The sequence below is a fragment of the Mytilus galloprovincialis genome, chromosome 1 (assembly GCF_965363235.1).
Source record: "Mytilus galloprovincialis chromosome 1, xbMytGall1.hap1.1, whole genome shotgun sequence".
Lineage (NCBI taxonomy): Eukaryota > Metazoa > Mollusca > Bivalvia > Mytilida > Mytilidae > Mytilus > Mytilus galloprovincialis.
In genome coordinates, this window is record NC_134838.1 from 78,333,964 (window position 1) to 78,342,398 (window position 8,435).

The following is an 8,435-nucleotide window of genomic DNA, read 5'->3' on the forward strand; positions in this document are numbered from 1 at the left end:
AACGGGTCGTATCCAATAACAAGCTGCCCACATGAACAACTAAATAATCTCTTAACCCTTTTATAGTATGATTAAGGGTTCAAATTGCAATGATATGAACATGAGCATTATGATTAGTCGTACCTCAAACTTAATTCCGTTACTGTTTAATGTTGATTCGGCTCTTAATGACAAGATGCTTTCTGTAGAGACTTACAGAAATAATTTAATACAGTATTGTAAAACAAATATGAAAAAATATTTTATAATGTCATGCCGTCGACGCGCTTTTCTGGATTTACTTTTATCCGCAACGCTTAGAGTCGAATATTTGAAATCCAAGGATATATAAGAACCTAAACATTTGCAGATCTATATGACCAAATAGGACCTACAAAATGATAAAAAAAAATCCTTATGCGTTCATCTTTGTTCGAAGGGGTTGAAACCTTAGTTTATAATCTTAATAATTTCCGAAGATATAAACGGAACCTGTAAGTTTACTTTCGATTTTAAGAAAATTTGACGGACTGCGCATAGTGTTTTCAAAGAATATCCTTACAATTAAAATTTTAACTTGTAAATATGTGACTTGTAGTGTTCTAGTGAAATGAAAAACTCCAAACGAAAAAAAAATCGTGCTTATTTCTTATCGTAATATTCAAAAAGAGAGAGAAATGTCTTGAATATTGTTTGGAAGTTGGAATATGATTAACAAAGCGTTCATTTTAAAATAACTTGCTTATGGTTAATATGAAAACAAGTTTGTTTAAATTGAGAAACATTAATATGCCAAGGGGAAAAAAACACAGACATACGTATTAGCTCATTAAAGTAGCAAATTTACCTGACCATATCGGGAAATAGGTATTTAGTCGGATCTTAACACGTACTTGTGATTTGTTTAAAACCGGTTTGATAAAAATAAACGAAGAAATGTCGAAATGTTCACGACTTAATTGAATCCGCATTTCGGTAAGATGGTGCAAGCATACGATTTTTATGCGTCTTACACTTTGAGAAGCGAATAATCTTTAACTACTTCATTCAAATATTGTGTATTTTTCTGAGGAAGTTTTAAAAAATTGCAAAGAAATATTTTTACATTGGGTTAGCTTTCATTAGTCTTCGCTATCTATAGATTAACAACTTTTGGTTATAGTTATAATTTAGAATCATCATTGAAGGTGGAGCACGATTGCACAGTAAATTAATTATATTAATGTGCCATTTGTATGCAAGAGTGACATTCCGTTGTATTATGTGCCAATTCGAAAAAGTTATGCGAGTATTGTCTCCCCTTAACAGGTTCATCTTTTTATAATTAAGTTTAGGTTTCTGGTATAATTTTGAATAATTACAAAATGTATCAATTCAACAATATTTCAGTTTTTGTTATTGGTGTATAAAAAACATTGATGTACGAATATAATTTCATAAATTTGAAACGTTTAAAATGATTACATACCAATATAAGAAAACCGTTCATTATTTTTGAAAAAGATTATGAATGAAAATCGAAATATTTATCTTCCCTTGATGATATATTGATTGGGAAATGAACCAGAGTTATCTAAATTAGCCTTTTCATCTAAATTTGGGTTTTTAATGTAAAATTAGAATAGAAGGTGAAAAAGCCTTTGTGACACCTCGAAATTGAAAGTATTATCCTTTTCCTTTATCAAAATATTGTTAATCAATTAAAAATCATCAAACAAATAATCATGCTTTGGAACTGGTTGTTATCAAAGGGAAACAATTCAGTCTCAATCTCAATGTGTTTAAATCCCAGGAGAGATAAATCTTGTTACGCGAAGGGGTAGCTCATCCACTATAGTCTATTTTTAAAACATCTTTTAGATATTTATTTTGCTTTACCAAATTGTTTTATAATTAATTCCTCACTTTGTGCTCGCAAAGTAAACTTTATTAAAAATCCTGAGAATGTATTTGCTAAAGTCCGTTTGACTTCTATAAATCTTCAAAAAATAATTCTTAAAATTTCATTTTTAAAGATAAATATTTTTTTTCTTCATGTATGTTAATGTATGATATATACGAACTCTGACTATGCATATCATAATTTTAAACCTATAATCAAGAAAGTTACTCATTAGGTCTCTATGTTACTTCAATTTATTTTAATATAAAATACTCAATGGAGTACGTATGAGTAGTGTAACAGCCTTCCATTCAAAACAAAAACATTAGACATGTGCTCTTAACCTGTTTCATTGTACCATGTGACTTTACTCATTTAAATAACTCTGGTCATGTGATTACTGAGCTTTCTGTATTCAATGAGAAATACAAAAGCATGCACACATGACCAGAGTTATTTAAATGAGTAAAGTCACATGGTACAATGAAACAGGTTAAGAGCACATGTCTAATGTTTTTGTTTTGAATGGACGGCTGTTACACTACTCATACGTACTCCATTGAGTATTTTAAATTAAAATAAATTGAAGTAACATAGAGACCTAATGAGTAACTTTCTTGATTATAGGTTTAAAATTATGATATGCATAGTCAGAGTTCGTATATATCATACATTAACATACATGAAGAAAAAAAATATTTATCTTTAAAAATGAATTTTTAAGAATTATTTTTTGAAGATTTATAGAAGTCAAACGGACTATATGCAATTTTTGTGGTTTTGTGAAAAGATCGTTTGAATTGTGTGCATTGATGCCATATAGTTGATAGTAACAAATACGCATGGGAGTTCAAAAACGAGATGTGTGAAAAAAAATTGCCATTTATATTAAAGCAAAAAAACCTGACTCGTAATTTTTGCATATAGGAGACAAATCAGGTTGTTTAATATAATTTGTCGAATGATGGGTTGTTAATGGGTGCGAGTCATTGGGACACTTTAAAGGGGTTGGACAGAATTATGGGAACTGTGGAATAAGAGGACTAGAAAAGAGAATTTGATGGATGAAAGCTTGAGGCAGGGTGGTCTTAATCGTGAGAAAAGATTGATAAAACAGGGATAATTCTTGTTGATCAAAAAATAAGAGTGCAGAGGAACAGAATATGGAGTGAAGTAGGAGTTTGGGGAGGGAACTGGGAATCAATTCCCTGTGTCCACCAAATAACTGAAAGCAATTAAAGAAATAAAGGAGTGGGGTCTGACATGTATGTAAAAGGATCAATTATGCAGGGGATGCAGACCACAGATTGGTCTAATTTAACAACTGATAAATAAAAATACGATGGATGCCGAATGTGATAGCGCTATCTAAATAAAATAAATGAAAACAATATATATTTTTTTTCAATAAGTATAATTTTTATTATGTAGACCTAAAGTAGAGAAATGTAGCATTGAATGACTCCAATAATTGAGCACGCATCCGGCAGAGCACAGCTTCCCATGGTCGGACTGAATGTCAGTTCATAAATATCTCAATCATTCAATATTGTTACCAACCATATACAGTATTAGCGTTGACTGCTTTCAATCAAACAACAGAAGAAAGTTTGTAACCAACAATATTTTCAAACAACTTATCTAAAATGATTAAGTCTTTCAACAAAGGTTATAAATGATAAGCAACGATGCAAATATTGAATTTTAGAACATATATAATTCTCTTTAACAATGAATTCAAAACAGCAATATCTATATTATTTAACAAATATGTACTAAATAGTGTCATGCAAATCGTTAAATATAGAAACACGCAATTTCTATTTTTAAACAAGGGAAATAACAATTACATGACAATCCTGTCTTCCAAATGAATTTAAAAACATTTTGTTTTTATAAACAATCATAACTAATTAGAAAGAAAGAAAAAACACACATACACACTGAAAATAACATGTGTTTATGTTGCAACAACTTTATTGTTGATAAACAACTGCCAACCTGTACCAGAAACAAACAATGGTTTGGAACAAACTATACACCACGAACGACAACTCGACCTAGAATGTTACTCACATTTGTTGATAATGTAAACAAACATCGATTTACAAAAAAGCGGTAATATGTAGCAATTAATAACAATCAGAATGCTGTAGTAAAGATTATCAGGAAATTAATCTGGCTTGCCGCCCGGAGATGCCGATAAGTGATATTTTACAAAATCATGTTTTCAGGGGACGTGATGAATTGTCCTTGCCAAAATTACAAATAATTCAGGTATCTAACATTTCTAACATATATTGATACCACGATAATACATTGATAATACTGCCTTATTAAATATACCTTATTGTCAAAGAATGCAGCAATAATTCTGTTGTCAACGGCCAAAGAAAAAATCGGGATGATCAAGCATGGAATTCCGGAAATTGACCGTCTCCAAAAATATTAAATTCTAAAATTGAGTTATCGTCCTTTTCGCGCCAGACGACTATTGAAAAGGCTAAGCTAATGGTAATCACAGAGAGGGACAAGCAAGCAATTTTAAATTGGAGCTTATTCAACGTCAAAACAATTTTCCACTATAAACGAATGTTACTTTATACAAATATAAGGACTTTGTTAGCTAAATCTACAAATTTTATTAGATATTATGATTTTTTTATTGCAAAAATTAATATGCTTAAATTAAAGGAATTGAAACAAAAGTAGATTCTATTAAAATGTATCATTTTAGAGAAAAAAAGTAAGTATAGGGGATGTTCTTTTTCTTAAATTTCCGTGAGCAGTTAAACTCATATTCAATTCTGATCTCTGTGGTGTTATAATATGAACCACCTGACAACAAAGTAATCGCGTATTCAAACCTCTTTTTGGGGTGAACAAAAAATAATTAATCATATTAAATATGAATTACTTTTTTTTCATGTGAAAAGGAAAACTGTATTATGCGAAGGCTATACAGTATAATTAGGATGATTTGGTACGAGTGCCACTGAGAAAATTCTCTCCATTCAAGTCACAATGTATAATGTATAAAAGTAAACAATTATAGGTCAAAACACGAGGCCTTGGCTAACACCGAGCAGCAAGCTATTAAGGGCCCATAGCGACTACGTAAACAATTCAAACAGTAAAACAAACGTTAAAATCTATATAAAGAATGAGAAACGAAAAACACCCTTGATTCACACCAACAGACGACAACCACTAAACAACAGGCTCCTTAATTAAGACAGTTTCAAAAACATGCAGATGTATGTAAGGGTACCTTTGATAGCTATTTACTCTTTGAGTTCAAAACAGTCACGTATATCAAACCCAGAGGCTCCTTGTAGTAGAGAGTCGTGAAAATTATGACGTTTTTGTTCTTTGTTCATCAGTTAAATGTCTCGTTGACAATCGTTTTAATTTCATAGTTTCAAATTTATAAATAAAATAAACTATACAAAACGATCCCTAACTGTTTCAATAAATAGGAGTTGTTAGATTGACGTCCATGGGATAACAAATCGACGACACAAATAAAACCAAATGACATCGTATGTGCAACATACGGTTTTATAAATTTAACTAATGCTAGACTGGTAAATGCTAAGCTCTTAATCATTTAACTGCACTCATTTTTAGACTTTGAATCGTCTCTGAATCGTGGATTGTAAGTTAGTTATGTCATTTGTTTCAACGGAGAACTCTATTTTAGACGTCAACCATTGATTTACTCTTATTAAAAAAAAGTGATTTCAGTATATATGAATAAAGGAAACAGTAGTATACCGTTGATTTACTGTTTTCAATCCATTGTATACATTTTTCAAGTTTCTCGAAGGAAATTTGTCGCAGATTTCCTCTTTTTATATATAATTCATTTTATTTCGTCTGCTTTCCGGCAAAACGTAAAATCGCAAAACTACCGATCTCCAAGGAAAATTCAGAACGGAAAGTCCCTTATCAAATGACAAAATCAAAACATCAAACACATCAAACGAATGGAAAATGACTGTCTTATTTTGACATAGTACAGGCATTACAATCGAAACTTTGTTTTAATAAAACCAAAGACAGATTGAGATATTGTAAATGTTTAAGTTTTATCAGATTGGTATATCATCTAAAAAATACTGTTCGATACAAGGGATTTGTCTAGTTATTTAATCAGTTTATTATTTTCCCAGCTTTAACAGTTTGAACGGTCCAAAGCGGAATAACTTTTGTTTTACATATCCAAACTGAAATTTAAAATCGATCGTATCCAGGTTTGATTCCAATAGTTACTGTAATTAATAGAATCCAACGCGAAAAGTTGGATGCTCTTACCCTTTTTCCGTTCTTATCGGCACATGGTTGTCAATGGTCAAAGAAAATGGACATCTAATCTGCATTAAGTCTTGTCTCCCGAGCATTTTCCTTTCGTAAAACAGTTGGTTAAGGGTTCAAATCGTAATGCTATGAATACCAACATTGTGATTCATCATGCCCAATCTATCCTCTTCAGTTTAATGTTAGTTCGCTTCTCAATGACAAGATATTTTTTCTGAAACTTACAAAAAATAATTCTAACAGAATATTTTTAAAAAAATGAAAAAAAAAAACAAAAAACAAAAAACAAAAAAAAAACACTTAATAATTTCATGTGTCGGAAGTGATTTTCTGAATTTACTGTCATTGTGTACGCTCAAAATCGAATATTTCAAAAAAAAAAAAAAGAATGAAAGCCGAAGCAGTTGTAGGGCAATATGACCCAAAAACGCATTTAGTAAAAGCTAAATTTATCTAAGGCCAACTTCGACTGAGGGAGTAAAATCTGAGTTTCTTGACAATTTCAAAATTTAAGAACGGAATTTATAGTTTCATTTTGATTTTGAGAAAATTCGAATAACTGTGCCGAGTTTAGAATATCAAAATTAAAATTATAACTTGCAAATTGATAAGATGTGAGATTCTTAGTGTATCGGTGAAATGGAAAACTCATAATACCCTACAAAATCATGTTCATTTTTTTTTTAATATTAACTTGAAAATTGAATAATTAGTAAAAATATGAGTAACAAAAGAGTTGTTCCTTTTCATATTAATTGCTTATGGTTCTGTTGAAAACACTTTCGTTTGAATGGTGATGATGGAAGCATGCAATTAATTACGTGTTGTTTTCATTTTTTTTAACATCGAGAGAAAACCACGCAGACAAAATTATAATATCAATCAAGGAATAAAAACAAAGGTACAAGTGGTATATCATCTTAACATTTATCTTCTTCGAGAAAAAAAAGTTTAGTGATATTCTCCTTATTTATTGGAAACTTTCCGTGAGCATTAAATCTCATATCCAATAATATCTTCTGATCTCTGTGTTGTGAAAAGATGAACCGTGATCTGATCGCGTGTTCAAACCTCGCAACATGAGGTTAAAAAAGAACGATTTATTATAATATTCAATAAAATGTATATTTTATTAAAATCATCAGTGTCAAAAGGACTACTAAATGCATGCGAATCACTAGTGGTATATCCAAACAACCTCATATATTAAACCCAGAGGCTCCTTGTAGTAGAAGTTCATGAACATGTTAAAGTATTTGTTTTCTGCTCATCAATTAATTGTCTCGTTAGCAATCTCATATATCTTTTAGTAATAAAAAATAGTTTCAAATAATTTTACAACACTAACTATTCAAAAAAACATGATACCTAACTGTTTTAATAAATTTAGATGTTGGTTGGACGTCAATGGGACATCAGATCGAGAACAGACATAAAAACAAACGACATATTGAGGTCAACATTTGGTATTTATCAATTTAACAAATAACAGACTGGTAAATGCCAAGCTCTGAATCGTTTAACTGCTAACTTTGTCAGACTTTGAATCGTCTCTGGAAGTTAGTTATGTTCATCGTTTTTAGACGACATCTATTACATTTATTCTTAGCAAAAAAATGTTTCAATTTATACAAAATTAGTTTATGCGACACCATTTTCTGTAGTGCATTCGTATGAATTTTGCTTTTAAACTCAATTGATTTTCCATCAAAGTCTAATGATGTCGTAACCTATGTTTATGGGTTTTATTAAAAATCTTTAAAAATGTTTCTATCATTTAAAGTTCAATTTAAAAAGATGGATTGAAAACACCGTGGCCAAAAACTGGTTCAAAATTACATCTCAAAACTCAAAATTGTTTGATGTTTTTTATGAATTGAATTCTGTGCTGATATTTTAAAAGATTGTGTAGTAAATTAGTTCAACTCTTAGGTCTTTTGGTATAGAATAAAAGACATTTTATGTAAAACTATTTGCTTGCTTTATCATCATGGAAAGTTCAGCGACCTCATCCAGATAATGTGACAAAGAGTGAAATATAACGGAAATCTAGATTTTTATTCGAAAAATTATAGAAATTCTGGAGGATCGCTTTTAAATAAAATCGGATCTTTTGGACGTTTTTCGTTTGTTTGTTTTTTGCCATGAAGTTAGTCTTTGGCGTATGAATAACCTTTTTCTATCTTTTGCCTCTCTATACAAAACAACAAAGCACAAAAAGCAAACCAGAATACAGCATGATACTGTAAAGCCT